The sequence below is a fragment of the Sus scrofa genome, chromosome 10, assembly GCF_000003025.6.
Source record: "Sus scrofa isolate TJ Tabasco breed Duroc chromosome 10, Sscrofa11.1, whole genome shotgun sequence".
NCBI classification, from domain to species: Eukaryota; Metazoa; Chordata; class Mammalia; order Artiodactyla; family Suidae; genus Sus; species Sus scrofa.
This window is the reverse complement of record NC_010452.4, coordinates 31,786,819-31,812,750: the sequence shown is the minus strand read 5'-3', so window position 1 is coordinate 31,812,750 and position 25,932 is coordinate 31,786,819. Positions and strand designations below refer to the sequence as shown.

Here is a 25,932-nt window from a genome sequence, read left to right as displayed (position 1 = left end):
CTTAAGAAAGGAAAGACTCTCTTAGTTCCCCACTCTTTTGAAGTCAAGAACATTTCTTTCTGGGCTGGCCCAATAGCCGTAGTGGCACTGAACTAACTTATCAAGGAAGTTGTGGACATTAGTCAGAAGGGCATTTATAGTCTCAGCTTTCTACCTATTTCTAATTACACTGCCCATTGCCTTGAACTGATCTTACTTTGGCTGTGATGCAGATTAGGGTGTCATTAGGGCCACAATGGGGTAAAGATGACCTGACTCTTGTCTAGGCCAATGGTGCCTGTCACTTATTAGAGAAGGACACTCCGATCCAGAAAGTAGACCGCAGCTATGCCCACAGGCAGTAAGTGGCCAAGTTTCAGGGAAGCCTGTGGCTTTGGGATGCCCAGTGCTCTTCCTACAGCTTTGTAACTATAAACAAAGACAGCAAGACCACCATCAGGTCTTCTATGCCAATGACCTCAGAAATCCTGAAACCAAAAATGTAAATTAAAAAACCTCCCATGATATATATAGAGAGAAAAAGAAAAATATTAAAATATATACATATGTGTGTATTCAGGTAATAGGGAAGAACAAATCTGACTCCATATTAAATTGTTTCTTTTAAACTTTACATTCTATTGCTTTTGTCTCCAGTTAAGAATGTTGCCTATAGCCTGAAATAGACAGGATAGCCTATTCTCTATGCTTCCACCTTTAACAGTGTAACATTTTCCCATTCCTATAGAGAGGAAAAATTTCAGAACAGAGAAAAACATGTGTCTGGTTGGAGGTTTACAAGACCATCTTGACCTGACCTATGCAGACAGCTTCAAGAACAACAACAACAACAACAAAAGGAGTTTCCACTGTAGCTCAGCAGAAACAAATCTGACTAGCCTCCATGAGGATGCAGGTGCAATCCCTGGCTTTGCTCAGCGGGTTAAGGATTTGGCATTGTGGTGAGCTGTGGTGTAGGTCAGTGGTTACAATTCTGATTTGACCCCTAGCCGGGGAACCTCCATATGCTTCGGGTGCAGTCCAAAAAAGACCAAAAAAAAAAAAAAAAAAAAAAAGAACAAAAGATTCCTTCACCAGGAAGTTTGTAACAGCCAACACATAACCCCTCCCTCACTTTGCCTTTAAAAACCCATTGCTGAAAGCCTTAGGGGAGTTTGGGGGGCATGAGCCACTCATCTCCTTGCACAGCCTTGCAATAAACCTTTCCCTGCTCCAAACTCCGTTTGGACACTTGGGTATTGTCTACCTTCAACGTGTGCTGGGCACTCCAACTTGCTTTCCACTACATACACAATGTATACATACCATGCTTAGCTCAAACTGTGTTTTAGATTCCAATTTGACAGGTGATTACTTCAAACACAGAGACTGACCTGCCTATGGAAAAGAATACAGCTGAAGTTAAATAGAAAAAGAAAAAAGCTGGTTTCAAATTACAGTTTGCAATTCCTAAGAGCATGGTGAAGAACTGGTGGTATCAGTATGTAAACTGATGTTTGCTTGATAAGTCTGTATACTTCATTCCTTGTTGAATATCAAGATTTTTTTTTTTTACCTCAGTGCTTCATTGTTTCAATATTGTTTCTTGCAACCCCCTGAAATCCTCCAAGAATTATGCCTTGGCTCCTCACCTCCTCAGACTGCAGTTTGTACTTTCAGGCCTAACAAGATGCTGGTTTTCTCCAGGGCAGCCACCAGGATGGCTTAACTGACAGTCATCCCAAAAGAACCTGGAGGAGCAGACACTGAGGCAAACATGAGGCAAATACTCGGGGGAAGGTGAATAAAACAACAAAACAAAAAAAAACAAACAAAAACTTGAGACACTGAAAGGGGCTGGGGGAGGGGGACAAAGAAAAATGGCAACCAAATGAGAGCAAAGAAAACAAAAGTGTTAACAAAGGAAGGGCTGGGAAAACTAGGAGAATGTATCAGTCAGTTACCCAGCCTGGAAACAGAGGTTGCCTTTTTTCCAAAACCAAACCATATGTCCTCTGATAAATGATTGGAACCCCAAAGAGATTCTTCTAGAAAGATAAACCTCAAAGAGATTCTATTAGGAAGATACACACACAACACAGGCTTTAAAAAATACATATTTCACAGCAAACTTTGTCCCCCCAAATCCAACAGACTCCACTGCTCTTTCTGATGCTTATTCAATACCATCTTAAACAACAACAACAACAACTGCGATTCCGTCTCAGGTAAGCCTATGATGGAAGGAGCTGATAGGCACTAATCTAGTTTTCACGATTTGTGTTGTTGTTTTTTTTTTTTTTTAGTGTGTCTTTCTGCCATTTCTTGGGCTGCTCCCGTGGCATATGGAGGTTCCCAGGCTAGGGGTCAAATTGAAGCTGTAACTGCCGGCCTACAACAGAGTCACAGCAACGCGGGACCTGAGCCAGGTCTGCAACCTACACCACAGTTCACGGCAATGCCGGATCCTTAACCCACTGAGCAAGGCAAGGGATCGAACCTGCAACCTCATGGTTCCTAGTCGGATGCGCTAACCACTGCGCCATGACGGGAACTCCACGACCTGTATTTTAATGTGGAAGCTTCAGGATTTCTTAAGCCAGGACCCAAGCCAAAGTATCGTCCTGGACCGGGGGAGCTTTCTCCCAGCCTCCATACTCTGCTATTATTCACATGCTTCCTCTCTCCTCTCGTGCACACGCTTGTTGTCTGGCCAAAGAATAATGTACCTATAATCACATTTTTCACTTTTCATTCTTTTACTTAGAAAAAAAAATTCTACCTTCCCCGCAGACCCCTACAACATCATGATCCAAGAAGCCCTGGCACGCATGGTATGTGGGAAAGATGCAGATTTGGGACGCAAACAATGTTGAGTGTAAATCTCAGCTCCAGCACAAGCAATCTTAAGCTGTTTCCTCATGCACAACAAGAGGGAAAAGAAGTCAAACTTCCGTATCTCACGCTGTGGGAATAAATGGGGGATAAAGTATCTTAGGTGCCTGCCCCAGAAAAGGTAATTATAACCTTGTTATATTTCCTTCTTTTAACTTATAGGATAAATGCAAAAACTCTGAAGCACCCATTCTCTTTGCTCTTCATTCATTCATCGAACTTTCCTGGGAGCAAACATTCCTGTGTGGCAGATACAGAACTCATGAAGTGGATGTGGTTATCTCTGACCTCAAGCAACTACAGTGGGAGGGGGTGAGAGGCAGAGGTCAAACAGCTGTTAAACGAGCTATTCGATTTGCTTAAATTATTGAGAGGTGAGGCTTGAATAAAAGCTCTATAAGGGCAAAAGAAAACGAAGCTAACTTCAGGGTACTGAGTAGGAGGTTGGAAGTCAGATTCCATGTGGTTTAACTCTGCACACCACCCCTGGGCAGTTTCTGGAGTACTCTTTGCTCCTCCTTCCTCTTCTTTAAAGTTGAGATCGTAATAGCTCCCCATTGGGTTACAGTGAAAAGTGTAGGAAATAGCCCTCCCAAGTGTTTCCCATTTCTCCTCAGCATTTACTCCACGCATCAACAGGATTCCTGAGTTGCCTAGATTTCCACTTAGCCTCTGGCCATCCCAAACAGCCAAACCACCCCAACGAAGCACCCTGACTCAGAATCATCCAGCATCCTCCTGGATGACCAAAAAGAAAAGCTGACGGGCTTGCTGGGGTAGGGGTTGTCTAGCTGACCATGCTACCCATCTATGGCACCTTCTGAGAGTATACCCAGGCCCAAGGGTTGACAACCAGAAAATCCCGCCCTTCCAGAAGGTGTGGCCCTCTCCTGAGGGAAGTTAATGAGAATGGGGGGGTGGGGTCACCGACTAGAGTTAGGAGGACTTGGGAATGCAAAACTCAGGCCAGGTGGGGCTTCTTCTGAAGTAGTCTTTACATTCCCACCCAAGCCCGCTTAGAACCTGACCTCCTCTACCTGGTTCATCCGAGACTGCGGCCCTTGCAAAGAAGGGCAGGGCTGAACAGTAAAGTGAGGAACAGGAAGCCTAAGGTCTGGGAATCACCTCACTGTGGCCCGTTCTAGACAAATGCATAAGCCACACATCCGAGAAGCCTCGTGCAACAGGGAAGGCTATGCAAAGGTAAATGGCTAACGAAAGTAGAAACCTAGGATTCTTTCAACGGGGGTGGGGGTGGGGGAGCGGGGGCGGGGGGCGGGCAGTCTGTCCCAAGCACTTGAACCTGCAGGTGAGATGTTAAATAAAAATACTAGAGAGACACATCGCACATTCCTCTCCCCGCCCCGCCCCCCGCCAAAACAAAATCCTTACAGCTTATTTTAAATAATAGGCACAATAAATATTCACATCAATAAGCATAATAATAGTAACAGCGATAATAATAAAAGTTACTTTTTAGCTTTACTGTCTTGGACCAGAATCCCCTTTCTTGGTCTGGCGGTGGACACTGGGGCTCAGAGAAAAGGAATCTTACACTGAGCTAAGGAAGCCTCAAGGTGGTGGGGGAGCGGTCGCCATGGAAACCACGGTGCCGGGGGCGGGCCCGCGGCGTGTGGGTGGGGTCTGGCAGCGGCGGCTGGGTAGACGCCAAAGCAGCTTCTGGGGGCTTAGAGAGCACACGTGGAAAGGCCTCGACCTTTGGGTTCCTATGGCTCGAAAGCGCTTGGCTGCTGCCCGGGACCCGAGAATGAAAACAGAAAATTGCTTCCCAGTCCAGAATCTCCAAATCCCCCAAGACCATCAGATTCACTTGGTTAGAAATCCAGACTTCAGTTTCCCCCTCCTGGCCCACTAAGTCGAAGTCTCTGCGGTGAGGACCCAGAATCTCCATTTAACCAGGTACTTAATAGGGCGGGGAGGTTGGGAGGCACCGGGTTCGCATAGTCTATTTTCTCATCGTCTCTCTCACCCCGAAATAGTAAAAGAATCGGTACCACAGTTTCCTCCCCAGCAGCTCTCAAAGAGGGAAAGTCCTGCTATCTGGAAACGCAGAGCCGGTTCAGTTTCTTGAACTAAAGTCGATTGGAATCATTGCTGTTCTTTGTCGGTTTCCCACTTGGGGGCAGCCTTGTCCTTTGCTCCTGTTCATTTGGCAAAGCTGGTGTCTATTCCAGTTAATTCTGCCTTCAGTCTCATTAATATAAGCTTGGGTGCAGAGAAGCGTCTCTAGGAGGAATGGGACAGTAGCTGAGCCTAGGGGTCTAAATGTAATACTTTAGCTGCAATTCCTGGTTCACACTTAGGATTCAAAAGAAAAAATCCATGCTTTTAAAGAATTAAAAAAAAAAATTTTTTTAAGGGCCGCACTCACGGCATATGGAACGTCCCACGTTAGGGGTACAATGGAAGCTGCAGCTGCCAGCCCACTCTGCAGCCACAGTAACTCAGGATCAGAGCTGCGTCTTCGACCTACACAATAGCTCAGGGCAACACAAGATCCCCAACCCACTGAATGAGGCCAGGGATCAAATCATCTTCATGGACACTAGTTAGATTTGTTTTTGCTGCACTACAATGGAAACTCCTAAGAATCTATGTTCTGGAGTTCCCGTCGTGGCGCAGTGGTTAACGAATCCGACTAGGAACCATGAGGTTGCGGGTTCGATCCCTGCCTTGCTCAGTGGGTTAACGATCCGGCGTTGCCGTGAGCTGTGGTGTAGGTTGCAGACGCGGCTTGGATCCCGCGTTGCTGTGGCTCTGGCGTAGGCCGGTGGCTACAGCTCCGATTCGACCCCTAGCCTGGGAACCTCCATATGCCGCGGGAGCGGCCCAGGAAATGGCAACAACAACAACAACAAAGACAAAAAAAAAAAAAAAAAAAAAAAAAATCTATGTTCTGATTAAGAATAATGCATGTGCGGTAGACAGGAAATTTCCCAGCCTTCTGAACCTTATCCTTTGACAGTTGGATGGGAACTCAGGATGGATTCAAACAGCCCTAACCTTTCCTGGGCATGAGAGTTAGGCCTGGACTCTGGACCCATGAGCCTCATCTGTCCACTTTTAGGAGGCAGCATGGTGGTGAAATCACTTCAGCACTAATGGGGCTTCTCAGTATAGTCCTCCCTGATGGTAAAAATGAGACCTGCAAAATTTGCACTGCCTTCCTTAGAGGTCCAGGGAGGCTCAGCTTAATAGAATGGGATAACCTATGGGTCTCTAGAACCTTATACATTTACAGGGCTTTCTTATGATAACCTGTTTATAGGTCTGACTTCTGTGTTTTTGCATGCATGGCATATAATATCACATCCAAGCTCAAACAGGTTGGAAGTAATAGAGCTGAATGTTTACCTAGGGCTGAAACCCAACAGCATCCGGCAGGGCCTTCCCAGAGAAATACCCCTCTATGTCCCCACATCTTGTTTCTAGAGAAGCTTTAGCCTCTTAGGCCTTCCCTAAGTTCCAAAGAGCAAACTTAATCAGAGATATGAGAAAGTGCAAAAACAAAACAGTCAAGCAAGACAAATGAATAATAGTAATCAAAGTCAAGGACCTTTAGTTCCTCTTCAAGAGCTGCAGGGAATATCCTGTGCCATGTCCTTAAGCTGTTTTGCCGATACTTAAAAAACCCCCACCAGGTGGAAGAAGTTAACTGCAAGCCGACCACAGCATGTATACCCCGGACTGGTTGGAACCAGAAGGTTAATGATTGAGATTCCTGAAACCTCGCCCTGTTACCTCCCCACCGACCAATCAGAGAACTGGGCATGAGCTGATGCCACGCCCTGTGACCCTCTCCCTCGCACTGGTTTAAAAAACCCTTCTGGGAAAGCCTAATGGCGTTCGGGCCTTTTGAGCATGTGCTGACTCTTCTTATTGTTTGGCCTCATGTCGGGTCCCTTGCAGTAAACACTGTACATTGTGTGTTCTTCACCACAACCTTGTATCAGTGAATGGGGAGTAGGTTCATGTAAGGTGAGTGGACCCAAGTTTGGTAACAGAGCCAGATTCTTCTTAGCTCAAGGTAAAACCCAGGTGCAGCACCAGCAGAGGGTGGGGAGAACAGCTGGTTTCATTTTCATGGTCATTTGAGTAATTAGTGTTGCAAAGTGGGAGCAGAGAGCAATCATCTTTCAAAGATTAGCAGAAGAAAGCCCCAGAGTTGGCTTTTGAATGTAAGCAGGAGGTAATCCTTCTTCAAAAGATACATGGTTAGGAAAAATTAGGAGGTTCATTGAAATAGGGTAAAGTAGTGACTTGATTGACAGAAGTTGCAGAGTCAGGTTTGATTTTGAATTTCCTGTTTTCCTTCAGTGGGAGAAAGTAATGCTATTAGTCAGGCTTGGCAACAGAAGGAGAGCTATACTTTCTTTTTCTTTGTAATTTTTTTTTTTACTAAGTCTTTAAAAATATTTTTTAAAATTTTGTTGTGGTGGGAATAAATTAGTGTTAGATGAAGTACCTCTGGGATATTTATGTGGACCCAAAGCAGGTGTTTTGGGGCTGGATTCTGGATTATACTAATTTGGGTTATAGGTGCTACTTAAAATCATTAGCATAGATAGGCTCAGCTGCTGTAGAGCAAATATTTTGCAGCAGAGGACAGACATGTCAGGGTATCAGAGAAGAAAGAGATTTTGAAGATGACAGAGATGGTCCTTTGAACTTTTTCTGAATTTTCTCTTTCTGCTTTACACAGACACAAAACAGTAGTTATTTTATCTACAAAACAGAGAATGGAGAGGCAGAAGCACAGAGGGATTTCTTTGTGCTAAGACTCAATTTCCCAAAAGCATTATGATTTTTCAGAAGCCTGAGAAACTTCTCTCTCTCCAGTTTCAGGTCTCCATCAAAGAATCTGAATCATTTGAGTGAATGAATCAAAAGTAAAAGTCTGTGCATTGAGCCTACTCTTAAATGTTCGTAAGTTTAATCCTATACTCCTGCAGGGCGCATGTGGAAGGCCTTTTAAGCACAACAAAGATGCTTTCTGCAGCTCAGGAAGCTGTGAGGTCAGATGGAGTGGATTTCCTGCTGGAAGGCTCCTCCTCCTCTTGACTGGCACATCAGAGCATTTTTAGTCTGCAGAGCTGGGCCAGAGTTAAACAGACTCAAAGCACAAATATCCTGAAAGAGACAGAGTTCCCTGCCAGTCTGTGTCACTGTGTGTAATCGAGGAAGAAGTACAAGTGAAATGTGAGCATCAAGCAGGAGAAGCTGAGCTTGGGCGCACACACTCAGCTGCTGAAAGAAAAGAGCCTGGGGCCCGCTGCTTCTATATGTGGTCACAATGATTAACTAGCAAGGTATCAGAAAACATCTGACAGCTCTTAGGCTTGAATAAGTGTTTGATCACAGTCAGTATCCACTTTTCCCAAAAGCAGATTCTCAAAGTCATTTGTATGTCTGTTGTTTGAACCTGGAAATGCTTTCATTCTCAGAACAGGTCCTCCAAACCCATTTATCCCTGTAGGCATTCCTTTATTCTGTAGTCACCCACAGATATTTAGTAAGCACCTACTGTCTGCCCAGTAGAATGTGAAACATAAAGTAGTAAGCAAGCAGATAAAAATTCAAGCCATCATGGACCTTAAATTCTAGTGGGAGGAAACGGACAATAAATAAGAAATAAGTAAGAAAGACATTTTGTATTTTATTTATTTTTTGCTTTTTAGGGCCATACCCATGGCATAGGGAAGTTCTCAGGCTAGGGGTCCAATTGGAGCTGTAGCTGGCGGCCTACGCCACAGCCACAGCAACGCCAGTTCTGAGCTGTGTCTGTGACCTACACCACAGCTCATGGCAACGCCGGATCCTTAACCCACTGAGCGAGGCCAAAGGATCGAACGCGCAACTTTATGTTTCCTAGTTGGATTTCCCCTGCACCATGATGGGAACTCCGACGTGTTGTATTTTAGGTAGTGATAAATGCTAGAGGAAAAAAACAGGAAGAGATGGGGAAAAGAAGTACTGGGGCACGTCGTTAGGGTCGGTCTCACTGAAAAGGGGACATTTGCGCAAAGATCTCAAGAGGTGCAGGAGTTAATTGTGCAGGTATGTGGAGGATTGAATCCAGGTCTGAAGGGAAAGCGAGGGCAGAGGCCCTGAGGCGTGAGGGAGCAGGAGGTGTGTTTGAAGAACAGAAAGGAGGCCATGCGGCTGGAGTGGACTGCCAGGTTGAAGATGATGGAAGATGAGGCCAGAGAAGCAGCCGGGAGCCTAGCTCTGTAGAGTCTTCCAAAATTTAATTGAAAAAAAGGGTCCGTGGGAAGAATCTCATCATAAAAAGCATAGTGAACAAAACAGAATTCATTACTGTGACATTTACCAATCTGTGATCAGGCCAGATTAAAAAAAAACCTTGCTATGCAAGTTATCAAACCATTTATTCAACAAATATTCTTGGAGTGCCTGTCATGGGCCCGGTACTCTTCTCGGCAATGGGTATGTACCAATGGCAAAGGACAACACCTTTCCTCAAGGAACATACCTCTTAGTATTTCATTCTGGGTGCTACGGCAAACTATAGAAAAGAAGAGAAGGCCCAGGAACTGGCAATACAGTAGTCAGAAAATGGCACTATAACAGTTGGAGGCGCTAAATATAATCTTGTATTTGAAATCTCTATTCTGGACTTTAGAACCTTCCAGGAAGTATAATTTGTTTATTTTTTAGTAAATTTTATTGACTTATGGTTGACTTAGTGTCTTAGTATCAGGTGTGCAGCAAAGAAAACCAGTTATATATATATATATATATATATATACACATATCTGTTCCTTTTAAGATTCTTTTCCCACATAGGTTATTACAGAGTATAGATTACCCTGTGCTATGCAGTAGGCCTTGGTACCTGTTTTATATAGCAGTGTGAACATGTCAATCCCAACTCCCTAATTTATCCCTCCACCCCACATTTCTTTTAAAAAATTTTTAATTATAGTCGATTCACAATGTTCTGTCAATTTCTGCTGTACAGCAGAGTGACTCAGTCATATATATGTGTGTGTCATATATATATACACACATTTTTCTGTTATCTTTATCATGTTCTATTACAAATGATTATATATGGTTCCCTGTGCTATATAGCAGGATCTCATTGCTTATCCATTCTAAATGTAATAGTTCACATCTACTAACCCCAAACACCCAGTCCATCCCATTCCGCCACCCCCCTGGGCAACCACAAGTCTGTTCTCTGTGTCTGTGAGTCTGTTTCTGTTCTGTAGATAGGTTCACTTGTGACATACTTTAGATTGCACATACAAGTGATATCATATGGTATTTGTCTTTTCTTTCTGACTTATTTCACTTAGTGTGAGAATCTCTAGCTCCATCCATGTTGCTGCAAATGGAATTATTTCATTTTTTTCATGGCTGGGTAGTATTCCATTGTGTATGTGTATCACATCTTCATAATCTGTTCATCTGTCCATGGAAACATTAAGGTTGTTTCCATGTCTTGGCCATTGTGAATAGAGCTACTGTGAACTAGGGGTACATGTATCTTTTTGAATTGTAGTTTCGTTCAGATGTATGCCCGGAGTGGGATTGTTGGATCATATAGGAGTTCTATGTTTAGTTTTCTGAGGAACGTCCATACTGTTTTCCATAGTGGTTTTACCAGTTTACATTCCCACCAACAGTGTAGAAGGGTTCTCTTTTCTTTATACCCTCTCCAGCACTTGTTATTTGTAGTTTTTATTAATGATAGCCATTTGGGCCAGCGTGAGGTGGTAACTCATTGTAGTTTTGATTTGCGTTTCTCTGATAGTTATTGATGAGCATTCTTTTTTATGTGGCTGTTGGCTCTCCTTTTGTCTTCTTTGGAGAAATGTCTATTCAGGTCTTTTGCCCATTTTTCATTTGGGTTGTTTGTTTTTTGGTTGTTGAGTTGTATGAGTAGTTTTTGTATTCAGGAGATCAAGCCCTTCTTGGTTGCGTCATTTACAACTGCATCATTTCTCCCATTCCAAAGGTTTTCTTTTCCTTTCTTTTTTTTGAGCATAAACTTAGTATGATGTTTGTTTTATTTTTTATTTATTTTTATTTTTTCCATTATAGGTGGTTTATAGTGTTCTATCAATTTTCTACTGTACAGCAAGGTGACCCAGTCACACATACATATATACATTCTTTTTCTCACGTTACCATGCTCCATCACAAGTGGCTAGATATAGTTCCCAGTGCTATACAACAGAATGTCATTACTTACCAAAGGTTTTCTTTTCATTTTTAAAAAATGGTTTCCTTGGAGTTCCCATCGTGGCGCAGAGGTTAATGAATCTGACTAGGAACCACAAGTTACGGGTTTGAACCCTGGCTTCTGGCCTCGCTCAGTGGGTTAAGGATCCGGCGTTGCCCTGAGCTGTGGTGTAGGTCACAGACTCGGCTCGGATCCTGAGTTGCTGTGGCTCTGGCGTAGGCTGGCGGCTTCAGCTCTGATTAGAGCCCTAGTCTGGGAAACTCCATACACCCGGAGTGCGGCCCTAGAAAATACGAAAAAAGAAAAAAGAAAAGGTTTCCTTTACTATGCAAATCTTCTAAGTTTGATTAGGTCGCATTGGTTTATTTTTGTTTTTATTTCTATTGCCTTGGGAGACTGACCTAAGAAAACATTTGAATGGCTGATGTCAGAGAATGTTTTGCCTGTGTTCTCTTCTAGGTGTTCTCTTTTATGGTGTCTTATATCTTATGTTTAAGTCTTGGAGCCATTTTGAGTTTATTTTCATGCATGGTGTGGGGCTGTGTTCCAGTTTCATTGATTTACATGTAGCTGTCCAGTTTTCCCAGCATCACTTGCTGAAGAAACTGTATTTTTCTCATCTTATATTCTTGCCTCCTTTGTCGAAGATGAATTCGCTGTAACTGTCTGGGTTTATTTGTGGGCTCTCTATTCTGTTCCATTGATCTGTATGTCTGTTTTTGTACCAGTACCACACTGTCTTGATTACTGTAGCTTTGTAATATTGTCTGAAGTTGGGAGAGATCTGCCTCTTCCTTGGTTATTTTTCCTTAGGATTGCTTTGACAATTCTGGGTCTTTTATGGTTCCACATAAATTTTGGATTGTTTGTTCTAGTTCTCTGAAAAATGTCATTGGTAATTTGATAGGGATCACATTACATCTGTAGATCACTTTGGGTAGTATGGTCATTTTAATTATATTAATTCTTCCAGGAGTGTGGAATATCTTTCCATTTCTTTGAATCCTCTTTAATTTCCTTGATCAGTGTTTTATAGTTCTAGGCAAATAAGTCTTTCACCTACTTGGTCAGGTTTATTCCTAGGTATTTAATTTTTGGGGAGATGCAAAAAGGTATTTTTTCTGTTTCTTTTCTAATATTCATTGCTATTATACAGAATGCCGCTGATTTCTGAATGTTAATCTTGTATCCTACTTTGCTGAATTTGTTGATTAGTTGGAGTATTTTGTGTGTGGAATCCTTACGTATATATATATTATCATGTCATCTGCATGGAGTGACAGTTTTACCACTTTTCTTCCAGTTTGGATCCCTTTTATTTCCTTTGTTTGTCTGACTGTTGTGGCTACGACTTCCAATACTATGTTGAATAAAAGTGGTGAGAGTGGGCATCCTTGTCTTGTTCCAGATTTTAGCGGGAGGGCTTTCAGCTTTCTCTGTTGAGAGTTATATTGGCTGTGGGTTTGTCATAAATGGCTTTTGTTATGTTCCCTCTATACCCACTTCCTCTATACCCACTTTGGTAAGAGTTTTTATCATGAATGAATATTGGATTTTGTCAAATGCTTTTTCTGCCTCAATTGAAATAATCATGTGGTTTTTGACTTGTCTTTTTTAAATGTAGTGTATGACGTTGATTGACTTGCGTATATTGAACCATCTTTGTGAACTTGGGATGAATCCCACTTGGTTGTGGTGTTTGATCTTTTTTTGTATGTTATTGGGATTCAGTTAGTTAAAGTTTTGTTGAGAATTTTTACATCTATTTCTTCAAAGATACTGGCATATAATTTTCTTTTTTTGGTAGTATCTTTGTCTGGTTTTGATGTTAGGGTGATGGTGGCCTCATAGGATGTCTTTGGGATTATCTTTTGGAAAAGTTTAAGAAGGATGTGATTAAGTTCTTCTTTGTGTGTTTGGTAGAATTAGCCTGTGAAGCCATCTGGTCCTGGACTTTTGGGGAGTGTTTTTATTAACATATTCAGTTTCATTTCTGTTCAGTTGATATATTTCTTCTTGATTCAGTTTTGGTGCACTGTATGTTCCTAGAAAGTTGTCCGTTTCTTCTAGGTTGTCAAATTTGTTGGCATATAATTTTTCATAGTATTCTTTTATGGTTTTTTTTTTTTTGTGTGTGTATTTCTGTACTATCGTTGAGATTTCTCCCTTTTCATTTCTTGAATTCTTTCTCTCCTCTTTTCAGTGAGTCTGGCCAAAGGTTCTCAGTTTTGTTTACCCTTTAAAAGAACCACCTCTTGGTTGTATTGATTTTTTTTCCTATTTTTTTAATCTCTATTTTATTGATTTCCTCTCTGATCTGCATGATTTCCTTCCTTCTGCTGATTTTAGGTTTTGTTGGTACTTTTTAAAATCTTTTAGGTGGTGGGTTAAGTTGATTTGAGATTTTTCCTCTTTCCTGAGGAAGGCCCATATTGTTATGAACTTGCCTCTAAGCGCTGCTTATGCGGCATCCCACAGATTTTGAATGGTTGTGTTTTCATTATCATTTGTCTTGAAGTATTTTTTAATTTCCCTTTTGAGTTCCTCATTGATCCATTAGTTTTTTTAGTAGTATTTTGTTTACTCTCCATGTGGTCAGTTCTTTGTCATTTCTTTTCCTGTGGTTGATTTCTAGTTTCATGTCATGGTGGTCAGAGCAGATACTTGAAGTAATTTCTATACTCTTAAATTTGTTGAGGTTAGGTTTGTGCCCCAGTATGTGGTCAGTACTTGAGAATGTTCCATGTGCACTGAAAAAGAATGTATATTCTGGTTTTTTCGGAGGTAATGTCCTGGTCTCTGCCATACCACCCTGAACGTGCCTGATTCTGTCTGATTGCGAAGCTAAGCAGGGTCAGGCCTGGTTAGTACTTGGATGGATGTAATGTCTTGAAAATATCAAATAAGTCTAACTTTTCCATTATGTCAATAATTGACCCTGGTGTCTCTCAGGCATTGTTTTCACTAGGTTACCTGCACAGATCCACTGAGGTCAGGACTCAGGATTGTAGTGTTTGTGCCCCTGGGTCCACTGTGGGACTTAGGGAGGCCTGGTTCAGCACCCACGTGTACCTGCCCACAAGGCCTACAGCTGTTCAAGACAGACCTGTCTCAGGTGTGTGAGCCCTTGTCCCTTCATATCTTCCACCAGTGCTGAATTTATAAGGCCAGCAGCAGAAGGGTAAATCTGTGATTCACACAGCTGGGAGGAGAGATTTCAGCCCTCCCTCCTAAGCACAGAGCTGTTTTTAGTATGGGTGCCTATCAGTGTGTGTTGGCTGTTATTCCTTTGTAATAGGTATGCAGCTGGGGCAGCTAGTGCCTGGTCCTGAAATTCTTGGTAGTGGTAGCAACTCTTATGCACACCCAGAGCCGGGCTGGGACTGGGGATATAGTCCACACGGGAGGTGCAGTGGCTTATGTGACCCCTCCTGGAGCCCATCAGTGGCTAGTGGTTGACACCTGGTTGCAGACTCTGCAGTAGTGGTTGTGGGCCACACACACTCCTGAGGAAGCAAGGGCAGAGGTCAGTGCCTGGTTGCAGAACCCTCAGTGGCAGCACTTGGGCTATGCAAGCTCCCTGGGATTCCGGGGCAGTGGTCAGTGCCCAGTTGCATACCCCCCAGGAATGGTAGCCGTGATCTATGTGTGCTCTCAGGGAGTCAGAGGCCTGGTCTTAGACCCCCGGGGCACAGCGGCAGCAGTTGTGCATGTCCCTGGAAGGGGGTTGGAAGAGGTTGGTGCCTGGTCTCACTTGCAGGTCCTCTGGGGCCGTGGCAGCAATAGGCCTCAAGCATTCCTGAGAAGGAAGAGCAGTGACTGTCATTTGCTTATGAGAGGCAGTGGGCTGTTCCTGCCTCTGGAGTTCAAGGTGATCACGTTGGCTAGTATCAGCCTCAGGAGCTCATGTAAGGGTGCCCTGTGGCTTGAGAGCCTGTGCATGGAGAAAGAAACATCTCTGGTGGCCCTACCTTGCACCCTCCACCAATAGTACCATCCCTCTCTGGAAGGTTAGGGTTCTTCCCAGTCTCCTTTGATTATAGTGCATCCCACCCTAGCTCCCTCAGGGTGTCTCCTCATAGCCAACCCCAATCCTTTTCCCTGATCTGACCTCCAAAGCCCAAGCCTCAGTGTCCAGCTCCCACCCATCTCTGGCTGGGATGTGCTGGGAGGTGCACTAACCAACTTTGCAGGTCTTCTGTGGCTTGCCGTCCACAAACCAGTTGCAGTGGTCTCCTCCTAGGCTCCAAAGCTGCCCCTTTTTCCTGACTGGTCTCTCTGCCATTGAGGGGCATTTTCAGTGCGCAGTGACCTTTCTCTTCACACAGCTCTCTCACTGAGGCACGGGTCCCATCCCAATTCCTTTCTTTCTCTCTTTTTCTTTTTCATTTTGCCCTGCTTAGTTATGTGGAAGTTTTCTTGCCCCTTTGGAAGTCTAGATCTTCTGACAGCCTCCAGTAGATGTTCTGTGAGAATCGTTCACATGTAGATACATTTTTTTTATAATTTTTTTATTTTTCCACTGTACAGCAAGGGGGTCAGGTTATCCTTACATGTATACATTACAATTACATTTTTTTCCCCACCCTTTGTTCTGTTGCAACATGAGTATCTAGACAAAGTTCTCAATGCTATTCAGCAGGATCTCCTTGTAAATCTATTCTAAGTTGTGTCTGATAAGCCCAAACTCCCGATCCCTCCCACTCCCTCCCCCTCCCCCTCCCATCAGCAGCCACAAGTCTCTTCTCCACGTCCATGATTTTCTTTTCTGAGGAGATGTTCATTTGTGCTGGATGTTAGATTCCAGTTATAAGTGATATCATATGGTATTTGCCTTTGTCTTTCTAGCTCATTTCACTCAGTATGAGATTCTCTAGTTCCATCCATGTTGCTGCAAATGGCATTATGTCATCCTTTTTTATGGCTGAGTAGTATTCCATTGTGTATATATACCACCTCTTCCAAATCCAATCATCTGTGGATGGACATTTAGGTTGTTTCCATGTCCTGGCTATTGTGAATAGTGCTGCAACGAACATGCGGGTGCACTTGTCTCTTTTAAGGAGAGTTTTGTCCGGATAGATGCCCAAGAGTGGGATTGTGGGGTCATATGGAAGTTCTATGTATAGATTTCTAAGGTATCTCCAGACTGTTCTCCATAGTGGCTATACCAGTTTACATTCCCACCAACAGTGCAGGAGGGTTCCCCTTTCTCCACAGCCCCTCCAGCACTTGTTATTTGTGGATTTATTAATGATGGCCATTCTGACTGGTGTGAGGTGATATCTCATGGTAGTTTTGATTTGCATTTCTCTTATAGTCAGCGATGTTGAGCATTTTTTCATGTGTTTGTTGGCCATCTGTATATCTTCTTTGGAGAAATGTCTATTCAGGTCTTTTGCCCATTTTTCCATTGATTGATTGGCTTTTTTGCTGTTGGGTTGTATAAGTTGTTATATATTCTAGAGATTAAGCTCTTGTCAGTTGCATCATTTGAAACTGTTTTCTCCCATTCTGTAAGTTGTCTTTTTGTTTCCTTTTGGGTTTCCTTTGCTGTGCAAAAGCTTTTCAGTTTGATGAGGTCCCATGGGTTTATTTTTGCTCTAATTTCTATTGCTTTGGGAAACTGATCTGAGAAAATATTCATAATGTTGATGTCAGAGAGTGTTTTGCCTATGTTTTCTTCTAGGAGTTTGATGGTGTCCTGTCGTATATTTAAGTCTTTCAGCCATTTGGAGTTTATTTTTGTGCATGGTGTGAGGGTGTGTTCTAGTTTCATTGCTTTGCATGCAGCTGTCCAGGTTTCCCAGCAATGCTTGCTGAATAGGCTTTCCTTTTCCCATTTTATGTTCTTGCCTCCCTTGTCAAAGATTAATTGACCATAGGTGTCAGGGTTTATTTCCGGGTTCTCTCTTCTGTTCCATGGGTCTGTCTGTCTGTTTTGATACCAGTACCACACTGTTTTGATGACTGTGGCTTTGTAGTATTTCTTGAAGTCTGGGAGAGTGATGCCTCCTGCTTGGTTTTTGTTTCTCAGGATTGCTTTGGCGATTCTGGGTCTTTTGTGGTTCCATATAAATGTTTGGATTGTTTGTTCTAGTTCTGTGAAAAATGTCATGGGTAATTTGATAGGGATTGCATTGAATCTGTAGATTGCTTTGGGTAGTATGGCCATTTGTACAATATTGATTTTCCCAATCCAGGAACATGGAATATCTTTCCATTTCTTTACATCTTCTTTGATTTCTTTGATGAAAGTTTTATAGTTCTCGGCATATAGGTCCTTTACCTCCTTGGTCAGATGTATTCCGAGGTATTTGATTTTGTGAGGTGCAATTTGAAAAGGTATCGTATTTTTGTATTCCTTTTCTAATATTTCATTGCTGGTATACAGAAATGCAACTGACTTCTGAATGTTAATCTTATATCCTGCTACTTTGCTGAATTTATTAATCAGTTCAAGGAGTTTTGTGGTTGAGTCCTTAGGGGTTTCTATGCATATTATCATGTCATCTGCAAACAGTGACAGTTTTATCTCTTGTCTTCCTATATGGATGCCTTTTCTTTCTTTTGTTTGTCTAATTGCTGTGGCTAGGACTTCCAAAACGATGTTGAAGAGCAGTGGTGAGAGTGGGCATCCCTGTCTTGTTCCAGATTTGAGTGAGAAGGCTTTCAGTTTTTCCCCATTGAGTATTATATTTGCTGTGGGTTTATCATAAATGGCTTTGATTATATTCAGGAATGTTCCCTCTATACCCACTTTGGCAAGGGTCTTGATCATGAATGGATGTTGGACTTTGTCAAATGCTTTTTCTGCGTCTATTGAGATGATCATATGATTTTTGACTTTTTTTTTGTTAATGTGGTGTATGATGCTGATTGATTTGCGTATGTTGAACCATCCTTGTGAACCTGGGATGAACCCAACCTGGTCATGGTGTATAATTTTTTTGGTATGTTGTTGGATTCGGTTGGGTAAGATTTTGTTGAGAATTTTTTCATCTATATTCATCAATGATATTGGGCGATAGTTTTCTTTTTTGGTGGTATCTCTGTCTGGTTTTGGAATGAGGGTGATGGTGGCCTCATAGAATGTCTTTGGGAGTATTCCTTCTTCTTGAACCTTTTGAAAGAGTTTAAGGAGGATGGGCACCAATTCCTCTTTATATGTTTGATAAAATTCACCTGTGAAGCCATCTGGTCCTGGACTTTTATTTGTAGGGAATGATTTTATGACCTTTTCAATTTCATTTCTAGTGATGGGTCTGTTCAGTTGGTCTGTTTCTACTTGATTCAGTTTTGGCAGGCTGTAAGATTCTAGAAACTTGTCCATTTCTTCCAGATTGTCAAACTTGTTGCCGTATAGTTGTTCATAGTATTCTCTTATGGTTTTTTGTATTTCTGCTGTATCCGTTGTGATTTCTCCTTTTTCATTTCTAATTTTGGTTATTTGGGTTCTTTCTCTCCTCTTTTTAGTGAGTCTGGCCAGGGGTTTGTCCATTTTGTTCACCTTTTCAAAGAACCAGCTCTTGGTTTTATTAATTTTCTCTATTGTTTTTTGAGTCTCTATTTTATGGATTTCTTCTTTGATCTTTATAATTTCCTTCCTTCTGCTGACTTTAGGACTTTTTTGTTCTTCTTTTTCTAATTCATTTAGGTGGAGGGTTAAGTTGTCAATTTGGGATCTTTCTTCTTTTTTGAGAAAGGCCTGTAAGGCTATAAATTTCCCTCTGAGCACTGCTTTCGCAGCATCCCATAGATTTTGAGAGGTTGTGTCTTCATTATCATTAGTTTCAAGGTAGTTTTTAATTTCCTTCTTGATTTCCTCATTGACCCATTGGTTTTTTAGTAGCATGTTGTTTAGTCTCCATGTAGTGGGTTTTTTCTCTTTCCTTTTCCCATGGTTGGTTTCTAATTTCATGGCATTGTGGTCAGAGAAGATACTTGAGATAATTTCTATGCTCCTAAATTTATTGAGGTTAGCTTTGTGTCCCAATATGTGGTCAATTCTTGAGAATGTTCCATGAGCATTTGAGAAGAATGTGTATTCTGCTTTTTTTGGATGTAGTGTCCTGAAGATATCAATTAAGTCTACCTTTTCTATTGTTTCCTTTAGGATGTCTGTTGCTTTATTGGTTTTCTGTCTAGAGGATCTGTCCATTGATGTGAGGGGGGTATTAAGGTCTCCTACTATCGTTGTATTCTCATCAATATCTCCCTTTATGTCTGTTAATATTTATTGTATGTATCTGGGTGCTCCTATATTTGGGGCACATATGTTGACGATATTAACATCCTCTCCTTGGATGGATCCCTTAATCATTAAGTAGTGTCCTTCTTTGTCTTTCTTTATGTCTTTTGTTTTAAATTCTATTTTTTCTGATATGAGTGTTGCGACTCCTGCTTTTCTGTCATGTCTATTGGCGTGAAATATTTTTCCCCACCCTTTCACTTTCAATCTATATGTATCTTTTGTCCTAAGGTGAGTTTCTTGTAGGCAGCATATTGAAGGTTTTTGCCTTTTTATCCCCTCAGCCACTCAGTATCTTTTGATTGCGGCATTCAGGGCATTGACATTTAAGGTGATAATTGATAGATGATTATTTATTGCCATTTTGAACCTCGTGTTCCAGTTGATTCTGTGGTTCTCCATTCTTCCCGTTTTTTTTTTTTTTTTTTTTTTTTGATTGGATGGTCTCCTGTTATTATCTGCTTGAGTGTATTTTTTTTTCATTTTTTGCAAATGCAATATTTGGTTTTGGCTTGTGGTTGCCCTGTTTTTTAAGTATGCTAACCCCTTCCCATAATTGTGTTTTAGCCTGATGGTCCTGTAAGTTCAAACACTTCATTACTATATTAAAATTAAGAAGAGAAACATACAAACAAACAAACAAAAAGAGTATTTATTTCCTAACATCCCCTGCCCACATTTTATGGTTTTGATGACTCTTTTTTCTTTTTTTCTTTTTAATTTTATTTTGTTTGAAGTATGTTCATGATTAAATCTGTATGCTGGCTTATTTGAGTGACTGCTCTCTGATTATGGTTTCCTCAGTCCTAGTTCTTCCTCTTCTTCTTTTTTTTCTTTTCTTTTTTTTCCCTTTCCTTCCTTTCTTTTTGGTTTAGAGAAGCCCTTTCAATATTTCCTTTAACCTGGGTTTTGTGTTGCTGTATTCTTTAAGTTGTTGTTTGTTGGAAAAAATTTTTATTTCCCCTTCTATTTTAAATGATGTTCTTGCTGGATAGAGTATTCTAGGTTGCATATTTTTTCCTTTTAGCACTTTAAATATCTCTTGCCATTCCCTCCTGGCCTGTAGTATTTCTGTAGAGAAATCAGCTGATAATCTTATGGGGGTTCCCTTGTAGGTAACATTCTGTTTTTCTCTTGCTGCCTTTAGGATCCTCTCTTTATCACTAACTTTTGCCATTTTTATTACGATGTGTCTTGGTGTGGGTCTATTTGGGTTCAGTTTGTTTGGGGCCCTCTGTGTTTCTTGTATCTTGAACCCAGTATCCTTTAGATTTGGGACGTTTCCATCGATAATTTCTTCAAATATATTTTCCATCCCCTTATCTTTTTCTACTCCTTCTGGAATTCCTATTATGCGTAGATTGGCCCGCTTTATATTATCCCATAGGTCTCTTATATTGCTTTCCAGTTTTTTGATTCGGTTTTCTGTCTGTTGACCAGATTGGGTGATTTCCATTATTCTATCTTCCATATCACTGATTCGTTCTTCTGCATTATTTATTCTGGTTTACTGTCCTTAGTTCAGTTTGCATCTCTGCAAATGAATGTTCTAGTTTTCCTTGGCTCCTCCTTATATTTTCTAGTTCCTGTCTGAGGGTATCTGCATTACTGTCATATCTTCTCTTAATTCCTTCAGTATTTTCACTATTTCTCTTTTGAACTCCAGGTCTGTCAGACTGCAGAGATCAGTTTCATTGTTGACTGTTTTAGGTGAGTTCTCCTGTTGGTTTGACTGGGGGTGGTTTCTCAGCTTCTTCATCTTGCTTGTTGTTTTCTTTCTCCTGAGGGAGTTGTACTGTCCGTGATCGGGCAGTGTTTGCCTTGTCACTGCCGTGGAATATTTCCTGAGGGCTGGCGTTGTTGGTCAATCTTTTTTGAGGCAGTGTGGCTTTTCTGGAGTGTTGATGGGGCTAACAGTGTTTCTTTGAAGCAAAGGAGGACTTCCTGAGGGCAGACAGGACTGGGAGGTCCACACCACGATGGTAGCAGATTTCACTTGGTCATGCAGAGCTTGCTCTGGTGTTTTTAGGCTGTGGGTTCTTGCAGGGGGTTGGCGGTGTTGGGCAGCTGTTCCTCAGGAGTGCAGCACCCCCTGGGGGCTGGAGCAGCTATCTGGGTCACTGAGAATCTAAGAGGCTCTTCCCAAGGGCAGCCCAACTCAGAAGGACGGCCTGAGAATGTAGGCGGATCTTTTCACAGTCTGGCCAAGCTTGTTGCAGCTTTTCAGGGCTGCAGGGGCTCCTCCAGGGGGCTTGTGGTGCTGAGCAGCTATTCCGCGGGAGTGGGGCACCCCCTGGGGGCTTGGGAGGGTAGCGGGGCAACTGGAAACCCCAGAGGCTCCTCCCCAGGGCAGCCCGACTCAGAAAGACCGTCTGAAATCTTTTCCCGGCTCGGCCAGGCTTGTTGCAGCTTTTCTGGGCTGCAGGGGGTCCTGCCTGGAGCTGGCAGTCCTATACAGCTGATCCCCTAGGTCTCGGCACCCCCTGGGGGCTTGGGCGGGTAGCAGGGCCACTAAAAACCCAAGGGGCTCCTCCCAGGGCAGCCCGACTCAGAAAAACCGTCCGAGAATTAGGCAGATCTATTCACGGCCTGGCTAGGCTTGTTCTAGCTTTTCTGGGCTGCAGGCCTTTTCTCGGGGGCTTGTGATGTTTGGTGCTGCTCTGTGGAAGTGTAGGCCCTCTAAAGGGGAAGCAGACCTGTGCAGGGACAGCCCCTGTGGTGGTAGGCTTCAGGCAATTGTTGAGGCCAGCCCTCCTGGATGGCAGGCAGCCCCAGGTTCGGGAGAGCGTAGGGGGTGGTGGGGGTGGGGGAGGGGATGCACTGGGAAACACAGCTTTCAGCTAGCTAGCGGGCCTGTAAGCTTGCTGTGGCATGGGGGGTATTCTATGGGGACCCACCCCTTCTTCTCTCCCCTCCCCAGCACGGGCACAGACCAGGCTCTTCTCCCAGGTTCCCTCTGATGCGGCTTTCCACTTCCCCGCCCCTGGAGTATTGCTCCCTTCCTCTGCGACAGCTTTGTTTTTAGTCTCCCAGGCAGTCTCCGCCCTGTCAAATGGTTTCTAGACCTCCCAGCAGTTTCTGCTCCGCCCTGACCCCCCCCAGCCCGGGGACTAACTCTGGAGCGAGGTCTCGGTGCCCAGCCCCCACCCAGGATCCCCCGGCGTTTCTGGGGACTAACCTCTGGAGCCGATGATTCGGTGCCCAGCCCCCACCCAGGCGTCTCAATTTTTGGTGACTGTGCCCGTAGTTCAGATGGTCTGTTCAGTTCTTGATCAGCTTTTCAGTACTCCAACTTACTGCTACACTCTTCTCTGCATCTGGAGATTCCTCTGGTTCGTTTGATCTTTCCCCCGGGTAGGTGACTTTCCAGGGTGCGGGATCCCTTTCTCCTCTCAGTTCCCTTTTGGGAGCGCCGTCCCGCTGGATTCACCTTCTCTCACTCTCCTCTTTTCTCCCGTTCTGCCCAGTAATGTCACGAACTTCTTGCCGTTATTGGAGTTTAGGTTCCTCTGCCAGCGATTGGTTGCTGTTCTGTGCGAGTCATTTATTCTGTAGATGTGCTTTTTTGTTGTGTTTGTGGGAGAGGGCGAGCGTGTCCCCCTACTCCTTCGCCATCTTGTCCTCTATCTCTAGATACATTTTTGATGTATTTGTCAGAGAAAGCGTGGTTTCACATCCTACTCCTCCACTATCTTGCCCCCTCCCTCTAGAATCTTTATTCGACTCTTTCTCTTGAGATATGAACTTTTGGAAGGGTAGGAAGAGAAGAATGGTGTGATCTGACTTTTGTTGTGGTTGTTTTGCTTTTTAGGGCCACATTCTTGGCACATGGAGTTTCCCAGGCTAGGGGTCGAATCAGAGCTGGAGCTGGCTGGCCTACACCACAGCCACACTATACCACAGCCACACCAGATCCGAGCTGCATCTGTGACCTACACCACAGCTCACAGCAACCCCGGATCCTTAACCCACTGAGTGAGGCCAGGGATCGAACTTGCAACCTCATGGTTCCTAGTTGGGTTCATTTCTGTTTTGCCACAATGGGAACTCCCGATCTGACTTTCTGAAATATTGAGATATATTCACTTAACATTGAATTCACCCATTTCCAATAATGTAATTCAGTGGTTTTTAATTTCTTCAGAATTGTGCAACCCTTAGTACTATATAATTCCAGAACGTTTTCATTTTCCCAAAACAAGCTCTATACCCATTAGCAGTCCCTCCCCACCCATCCCCCAAGTCCTGGAAACGACCAACCTAGTTTTTGTCTCCATGAATTTGCCAGTTGGGGCATTTCATAAAAATGGAATCATACAACGTTTTTGCTTTTGGGGTCTGGTTTTTCTTTCCTTTCCTGGCATGTTTTCAGGATTCATTCGTGTTGTAGCATCATCAGGGTTACCCACCCAGGCTCTTGGACTCTTTTATCAATAGAAATTGATAAGAGGCCAGATGAAAAATTCAAACAAGTCTTTATTGGAGCTTATGCTGCAGCACAAGGGAGTCAAAACAAGCAGGTTCCCTTGCTTGCTTTGGGGTGTGGTGAGCTGGTCCCTTAAATGGGGTGAGGGTAGGGGTTGGTCCAAGGAGTTGGACCATAGGAGTGGTCTGTCTACCCTCTTGGTGGTGCTCTGTGCAGGGTTCATGTGCTGTACCCTGCTTTTGCTCCTCAGACCTCAGAAGTGGCAGTTGGGTTTTTGGTCTTTTTGTATCTTCTTATGCATAATTTGCCCCAACTGCACATGCATGCAGTTATTTTTAATCTCTTAAATTTTTTTTTTTTTTTTGGATTTTGTTGCTCTAGGAGGCATTTGTCCAGGTGCAAGCACTTGCAGCAAAGGGTCCCAGGCCGATGACCTGCTGTTTTTCATGGCTGAATGATACTACATTCTATGGCTATATCCCATTTTGTTTAGTCATTAGTTGATGAACGTTTGAGTTATTTCCACTTTTGTGCTATTATGGATAATGTCACAAACGTTCATGTGCAGATTTTCTCAAGTGAACATATGTTTTCAGTTTTCTTGTATATATCCCTAGAAGTGGAATTGCCAGGTTATGTGGTAATTAAGTGGTTTTTTTTTTTTTTTTGAGGAACTGCCAGATTATTTTGCAGAGCAGCTGTACTTCAGCAGTGCATGAGCATTTTAACTTCCCTATATCCTCACCCACCCACACCCACACCCACAGAAAGAGAGAGGGGAGTTCCCTTCGTGGCTCAGTGGTTAACGAATCCGACTAGGAACTATGGGGTTGTGGGTTCGATCCCTGGCCTTGCTTAGTGGGTTGGGGATCCGGTGTTGCCATGAGCTGTGGTGTAGGTTGCAGATGCGGCTCGGATCTCGCGTTGCTGTGGCTGTGGCATAGGCCGGCGGTTGCAGCTCCGATTCGACCCCTAGCCTGGCTACCTCCATATGCCACAGGAGTGGCCCAAGAGATGGCAAAAAAAAAAAAAAAAAAAAAAGAAAAAGAAAGAGAGTGCCATTCTAGTGGGTGTAAGGTGGTATTTTATTGGCTTTTGGTTTGCATTTCCCTAAAGAATAATGATGTAAGGCATCTTTTCATGTGCTTAGTGGACATTTGTATGTCTTCTCTGGTGAAATATCTATATATATTACTCATTTTAAAATTGGCTTATTTATATTTTCACTGAGTTACAAAATTTCTTTATGTATTTTAAATACTAGACTCCTAAGAGATGTATGATGTGAAAATATTTTCTCCCAGTCTGTGGATTGTCCTTTTCACTTTCTTGATGGTGTCCTTTGAAGCACAAATGTATTTAATTTTGATGAATTCCAGTTCATTCATTTTTTAACTTTGTTCATAGTGTTTTCAGTGTTATATTTTAAAACTCTTGCCTAATTTAAGATCACTGAATTTTATGCCTATGTTTTAAGAGTTTTGTAGTCTTGGATCTTATATTTAGCTCTTTGATCCATTTTGAGTTATTTTTTAAAATTTGGTGTGAGTCACGGGTCTGATTTCATTATTTTGTATGTGGATATCCAATTGTACGTTTGTTGAAGAGACTGTTCTTTCCCTAATGAATTGTCTTTGTACCCTTGTCAAAAATCAGTTGTTCATAAATACATGGGTTACCTCTGGAGTCTCAATTATATTCTATGAGTCAGTCTGTCTGTCCTTATGCCAGGATGCTGTAGCATGAAATGAAGAGACCTCCAATCCAGAAATGTGAGACCTTTAACTTTGTTGTTGTTCTTCATTTTTTTGGAATATTCTGGGTGCCTTGCATTTTCATATGAAATTTTAGGACCTTCTTGCCAATTTCTGCAATATGGACGATTGGAATTTCTTTCTGTCTTGTCTCTTTTCTTTTCTTCTCTTTGCTTCTTTAGGGCTGCACCTGCAGCATATGGAGGTTCCCAGCCTAGGAACTGAAACGGAGCTGTAGCTGCCAGCCTATGCCACAGCCACAGCAATGCGATGCTCATGGCAACAACAAATCCTTAACCCACTGATCAAGGCCAGGGATCGAACTGGCATCCTCATGAATACTAATTGGGTTTGTAACCCGCTGAGCCACAATGGGAACTCCTGACAGTTGGGA

The 25,932-nt window shown here is 42.8% G+C and overlaps 1 long non-coding RNA gene across 1 annotated transcript in view; it reads left to right on the top strand.

The window, feature by feature from the left end:
* The window catches only part of LOC110255670, a 65,591-nt gene continuing 44,040 nt past the window's right edge, over nt 4,382-25,932 (top strand). Inside the window, exon 1 of the long non-coding RNA XR_002336310.1 lies at nt 4,382-4,794. This is a non-coding gene — a long non-coding RNA (uncharacterized LOC110255670). The remainder of the gene's footprint in view (nt 4,795-25,932) is intronic.